Source organism: Saimiri boliviensis, chromosome 8 (genome assembly GCF_048565385.1).
Source record: "Saimiri boliviensis isolate mSaiBol1 chromosome 8, mSaiBol1.pri, whole genome shotgun sequence".
Lineage (NCBI taxonomy): Eukaryota > Metazoa > Chordata > Mammalia > Primates > Cebidae > Saimiri > Saimiri boliviensis.
Genome location: NC_133456.1, coordinates 48,856,305 through 48,863,288, shown reverse-complemented (window position 1 = coordinate 48,863,288; position 6,984 = coordinate 48,856,305). Strand labels below are relative to the sequence as shown.

Below are 6,984 nucleotides of genomic sequence, written 5' to 3'. Positions count from 1 at the left end.
TTGTGATATATAATCCACTCATATCTCTGGTGCAAATACTAAAAGAAAAATCTATTAAAATAATAACCACAGCAACCTGTTAAAAGATAGGCAATACAAAAAGATGTAACTTGAAACAACAAAAAGGAAAATGTGGAAAGATGGAGTTAATGTGCAGAGTTTTTTAGTTTCTCTCTGTTTCTTTTCTTTGTGATCAAAGTTACATTGTCATCTGTTTAAAATAACTTGTTATATCGATAGGATGTGTTTTGTAAGCCTCATAGTAACCACAAGCAAAAATCTCTAATAGATACACTAAAAATAAAAGGCAACAAATTAAAACATACTTTCAGAGAAAATGACTTAACCCCAAAGTAAGATAGTAGAAGGAAAGAGGAGTTACAAAACAGAAAATAAGTACCAAAATGGCAGCAGTACATTCTTACCTATTAATAATAAAATTCAATGTAATTTGACTGAATTTGCCAATTAAAAGACATGGAAGCCAGGTACTGTGGTATGTACCGGTAGCCTCAGCTACTTGGAAGGCTAAGGTTGGAAGACTGCTTGAGCCCAGGAGTTCAAGACCATCCTGGACAACTAAGAGAAACCCAGCTCTAAAAACAAAAAAGATACAGTGCTGGGTGCAGTGGCTCACACCTGTAATCCCAGCCCTTTGGGAGGCTGAGGCCAGCAGATCACTAGAGCCCAGGAGTTTAAGACCAGCTGGGGATCACAGTGAAACCCTGCCTCTAAAAAAAATTTCTAATTTAACTTTTAAAAGACATAGAGAAGGGCCAGGTGCAGAGGCTCACGCCTGTAATCTCAGCACTTTGGGAGGCCAAGGCAGGTGGATCACCTAAGGTCAGGAGTTTGAGACCAACCTGGCCAACATGGTGAAACCCTGTATCTACTAACAATACAAAAATTAGCCAGGTATGGTGGTGGGCACCTATAACCCCAGCTACTTTGGAGGCTGAGGTAGGAGAATCACTTGAACCCAGGAGGCAGAGGTTGCAGTGAGCCGAGACCACACCATTGCACTCCAGCCCAGGTAACAGGAATGAAACTTCATCTTAATAAATAAATAACAATAAAAAGACATAGAGTGGCTAAATGGATTAAGAAAACAAGACCCAACTACCATATACTGCCTACAAGAAACTCACTTCACCATTAAAGACACACATAGACTGAAAGTGAAGAAATGGAAAAAGATATACCACACAAAGGAAAAGCAAAAAAGAGCAGGAGTCACTATGCTTACATCAGATAAAATAGACTTCAAGTCAAAGAATGTAAAAAGAGACAAAGAAGGTCACTAGAGGGCTAGGTGTAGTGGCTCAACCTCTATCCCAGCACTTTGGGAGGCTGAGTGGGCAAATCACTTGAAGTCAGGAGTTCAAGACCAGCCTGGCCAACAGTAAAACCCCATGTCTACTAAAAATACAAAAGTTAGCTGGGCTTGTGCCGGATACCTGTAATCCCAGCTACTAAGGAGACTGAGACATGAGACTCACTTGAGCCCAGGAGATGGAGGTTTCAGTGAGCTGAGTTCGTGTCACTGTGCTCCAACCTGAGCAGCAGAGTGAGACCCTGCCACACACACAGGCACACAAAAATACACACAGACTGAGAATGTGGAAGAGGTGAGAGGGGTGAAGAAAGACATTCCATGCTAATAGAAACCAAGAGAGTGTAGGGAAAGTCATACTTGCATCAGATAAAATAGACTTTAAGTCAGAAACTGTAAAAAGAGACAAAGATCATTATAAAATGATAGGTCAATTCATCAAGAGGATATAATAACCACATATGCACACAATGTCAGAATACACACACACACACACACACACACACACACACACACACACACACAGGCTTAGGAGTCCAACTGCATGACCCCTAAACCATAATTCCTAATCTTGTAGCTAGTTGTTAGTCCCGCAGAGGCAGTCTAGTCCCCAGGCAAGAAGGGAGTTTATTCTGGGAAAGGGCTGTTACCGTCTTTGCTCAAAGTTAAACTATAAACTCAGTTCCTCCCAAAGTCAGTTTGGCCTATGCCCAGGAAAGAACAAGGACAGTTTGGAAGTTAGAAGCAAGATGGAGTCAGTTAGGTCAGATTTCTTTCATCCTCATAATTTTCTCAGTTATAATTTTTGCAAAGGTGATTTCAATAACATCATATCATAAATACAACATGGTGACTGTGATTAATATATTACATACTTGAATATTGCAAAGAGAGTAGATTTTAAGTGTTCTTACCACAAAAAACAAGTGTGCAAGGTAATGAATATGTTAATTAGCTTGATTTAGCCATTCCACAATGCATATACGTATTTCAAAACACCTTATTGTCCACGATAAATATATACTATCTTTATTTGTCAATTATAAGTAAGTTAAATATTTTTAAAGTATAAAAAAGAAAGAATGCAAAATAGCATTTTAATGCTACCTATGAGGAATCAAACTTCTTAACTACAAGCAAAACAATATAATGTGGCAAGTGGATGCATTTCAATAGACAAAAAAAAAAATCTTTCTGTTCACAGGGCATGGTAAAGCAAATATTAAGAAAACGCCAAGAACTTAATTTCAATCCAATCATAAGAAAACAGCAGACAAATTCAAATTGAAAGACATTTTACAAAACACCTTGAGTACTCTTCAAAGTATCATGGTCATAAGAGACAAAGAAAGACTGAGGAACAATAGCATTTCATGTAGACAGGACAACTAAATGCAATGTGAGATCCTGGATTCAATCCTAAACCTGAAAAAGGACATTAGTGGGAAAACTAGCAAAACTCAACATGCAGAAAAATGTTAACTCAGCAATATTTCAAACCCTACATAGTCCAGAGAACGGACTGGTCCTTGACAGCTCCTGAGCGAGAACCTCTATGCCCTTGGAATATCCTGCCTGAAAACAGAATCTTTGTATACCTGGGCCCTTGGTCCATGCCAGGCAATTTATACTAATAATGTGATTCTGAGTGGGTCCTTGGGCCATAGTCTATCAGTTTCACATCTGGAGGCGATGGAGACTGAGTAACTAAGGTCAGCCACACCAGCATCCCATGGCTCTGTGATGACTGCACTCTGAACACCAAAGTGTTACTGGATGGTGCCATGCAGCTCCAGGCTCTCGGTGTCCCAAACAAGAAAACTGGACCAGGCCAGGCATGGTGGCTCACGCCTGTAATCCCAGCACTTTTGGAGGTCAAGGCGGGCAGATCGTCTGAGGTCAGGAGTTCGAGACCAGCCTGACCAGCATGGTGAAACCCTGTCTCTACTAAAAGTACAAAATGTAGCCAGGTATGGTGGCACATGCCTGTAATCCCAGCTACTCAGGAGGCTGAGGCAGGAAAATCACTTGAACCCAGGAGGCAGAGGTTGCAGTTAGCCAGGATCACACCACTGTACTCCAGCCTGGGCTCTGTCTCAAAAACAAACAAACAAAAAAACTGGACGTGACACACACGTGGCAAAGCCAGCAGCAAAATTTATTAAGCACAGCATTATATTCTCAGAGGGGAGAGTGGGCTGACCTCTGCAAGATGAGATCAGCATCAGTTTAATGTACTTGTGGTCTTTTTATGTGGGTTTTTTCCTCCTTCTTTTCCCAAGGCTGCCTAATCTCTAGCCAGTGTCTGCCTTTTGATTGATAGGTGTGTTGCTTAGTTACTTTGGCCCTTGTGCACTTGCGCATTACCTCTATCCCATAATCTCAACCACATGCATGATATGCAATTCATATGCACGAGCTTTAATGAGCTGATTATCATCTGGGGTCATGCTAAGGAGACTTTTTCTCTCTAATGCGCATGCCCATCTCTGCGAGCTGTTCCCCCGCCCCTTACTGGTTTGGTCAGCATCTGGCTGGCCATGGGGTCTCTTTACTCACATTGTTATCTTACTTTTGATTTGGCTGCTTAACTTCTGCTTCTTTTCTTGCTTCTTGCTCACTCGCCCTTCACCTTGCTTCTGCTTTCACTCATTCCGCCCTTTATCCAACTTTCAATTCCCTCTGCTGTTCTCCTGCCACAAAAGTGCACTTCCCTGGTTGTCAATACTTCGTGCGTATTGTACTCATCATTGCTGGGAGAATTCAGTGCTGTCCATAGAACACCACTGCGGGAAGACACCTAGAAGCTCAGTCCATTCTCTCTGAGACATCACACTATATACCTTTTCCTTCTACTGATTTTAATCTGTAAACTTTTGCTGTAATAAACTGTACTCATGAGTACTACAGTTTGTTCTTGTTTGTTCTAGAGGCAAGGTCTCACTCTGTCACCCAGGCTAGAGTATAGTGGCTCCATCACAGCTCACTGCAGCCTCAAACTCCTGGGCCCAAGCAATCCTTACACCTCATCCTCCCAAGTAGTTAGACCTACAGGCACACACCACTGCACCTGGCTAATTTTTACATGTATTTTTGGGGAGAGAGAGGGTCTTGCTATGTTGCCCAGGCTGGTCTCACACTCCTGGCCTCAAGTATCCTCCCACATCAGCCCCCCAAAGCATTGGGACTACAGGCATGAGCCACCCTGCCTGGCTCAGTATAACAGTTTCTAAGTTCTGAGAGTCTTCCTAGAAAATCACGGGACCTGAGGTTGATCTTGGAGAACTTCTGACACACTCAAATAAGTTCTGAAGATTAGCTAACAATATTGCAGCAATGTTAATGTCTTGGTTTCTTAATCATACCTTAGAAGAAGCTGAGTGAAGGATATACAAGAACTGTGTGTAACCTTCTGAAAGTCTAAAGTTATTTCAAAATAAAAAGTTAAAAATAAAGAACAAGGAGATATGCGTGATCATTGTTACTGCTGGGTATTAGGCATGTGTGGATTCAGTATATTTTTCTCTCCACTTTTGTATAAGTTTGAAATATTTTGTAATTTAAAAAGCCTTTTAGGCTAGAGAATTCAAGAGTTCAGTGCAACAACTCAAAATGATCACATCCAAAACATACAGAACAGGGTCAGCTTCAAAGTGGATGAAAAAAAACATTTAAACATAGAGAGATTATTTAAAAGCCTTGCTCCAAGGGCCACTGAGCAAGGCTTTCTTCACCGGGCACCTCCTGCGATCCAGGCCTTTCTCTATGGCAGAGAGAAACTAACTCATTGCCATGGTCAGTGATAGTGTAACTCCTTGGCAGCGGCGAATCCATTTGGAAGTGAGAACTTTCACCTCCAAACAGTGAGGCCAAGGCCACCTTCCCTGAAACCAGTGCCCATGGCAATGAGAACTGCCAGGAAGCTGAGCCCCACAGCTCCAGGAGGATCTATGAGGTGATAAGTCTCAAAGCTTGGGCCACAGATCCTGCCTCCTCCTGCAGACACAAGCTAGACACTACCTTGGGGTGCTGTGAGGTTCCTTATTGAGCAAATAGCTCGCATTACAGGGAAGGCCAAGGCCTAGAAAGGGAGGACACCTGCTCAGAGTCAACACGGCTCAGAAGTCCTGCCAGAACAGGAGCCTCCCACTGGCCTCCTGATTTCTTTCCTAATCTTACACAAATGTGTTACCTAATCTATTTACGGTGCAAACCCGAGCAAAGTGACATCACCTCCCTGAGCTTGTTTCCTTACCTGCAAATGACTTCCCAAGGTGGTTATGCAGAGAGCCTCTCATCCCTCTCACTAAGACCGGCTCCCATCTGGATCCCACACACTGCAGATGGATGCTCCACAAATATTTGTTTCTACGGAATGTCAGGGGATGCTAAGCATAAGACAAGCCACATGTTAGAGCAGAAACATGGGGAGAGAGGAAAATCATACACCTTACAGAGCAACCCTTTCATGTAAGGACCTTCTGAAGGGATCCTATTAAGCTCGTGTGATATTAACAGCTTGAGTCCCTGAAGGGCACACAATGAAAGATCAGCAAAGACCGGGGTATCACTTTGGAAACACTGCTGGGGTACACAGTTTTGGGCACAAGTCGTAACACGGGAATCCCTGGCTTTGAGATGGAAGGGCCCCACACACAGCAGTCCTCGGGGCAGCCCCAGCCCTGGCGCGGAGGTCACACCCATGCAGGAAGAGAGGGAGGACGGAGACTAGCTCAGCAAGCCGACAGGCAGAGCGCGGGCCAAACAGGGCTCTCAGCTTCTTCGTTCCAGCCCCTCTGTGGGAGGAGAGAAGGGCAGGACCACAAGCCTGCCAGAGGCTGCGCTGCGGCCTGCAGTCAGGCGGAAAGGCCAACCTAACACAGGACAGAGGGGAGCCAGGTGAGCCAGGCTGCGGGGCGGGGACGGACCGGGAGACCCCAGAGGACGCTGCGCCCTCGCGATGACCTTGTCCGCAGCTCCGAGGGACCCTGGGCAAGTCTTCCTTTACTGGGCACCTCCTGCAAACCAGGCCCTGCCCTAAGTGTCAAGGTTACAGCGTGGCGGTGACAAAGATCACGGCCCTCTTGCAGTTTCCGTGTTAGCAGCGGGAAGACAGAAGTAAACAAAAACATACGAAATGAGTAAACGACCTCGAGTGTCAGAAGGGGGTAACTGAAACGAGAAAAAGGAGGGCAGAGTGAGGAGGACAGGGAACGCTGGGGAGGGGGCTTGGGGTTTTAAAGAGGGTGGCCTCTTTCAGGTTAAATGAGGCTCAATGCAAAGAGCCATCGTGATTTGAAGAAATGGGGTTCTGGGCAAGGGGAGCAGCCCCAGCAAAAGCTGGCAGTGGCAGGGAGGCCTGGGGCATTCAGAACAGCAAGGAGGCGGGGGTAGCAGCGCCAGGAGAGGTCAGGCGGGTGGAGAAGAGCCGCGCTGGACTCGGGGGGCCAAGGTTGGGGGCCCCTTGCCAGCACCCCCGCAGCCTGCTAGGGGTATTGGTCTGAAAGCCTGCGTATAAATCTCACTTGTTACATGTGGCTGCATGATCTTATAAAGTCTCCTCCCTTTCCAAGACCCACGTCCTCTCCATAAAACGGTAATAACAGGAGGGCATCTGTCAGGTTGAGGTGAGGAAGGAAGGGGATGAAAAG

At 45.1% G+C, this 6,984-nt stretch overlaps 1 protein-coding gene across 3 annotated transcripts in view; it reads left to right on the top strand.

Annotated features, from left to right (window-relative positions):
- The first annotated feature begins 6,126 nt into the window (after positions 1-6,126).
- Positions 6,127-6,984, top strand: part of ACOX2 (acyl-CoA oxidase 2) — a 30,832-nt gene continuing 29,974 nt past the window's right edge. The window contains exon 1 of one of the 3 annotated variants that reach the window (XM_003943110.4): positions 6,127-6,232. The gene's annotated coding sequence lies outside the window, so the exon portion shown is untranslated. The remainder of the gene's footprint in view (positions 6,233-6,984) is intronic. The other 2 variants (XM_010330944.3, XM_010330943.3) reach the window with 2 other exon arrangements.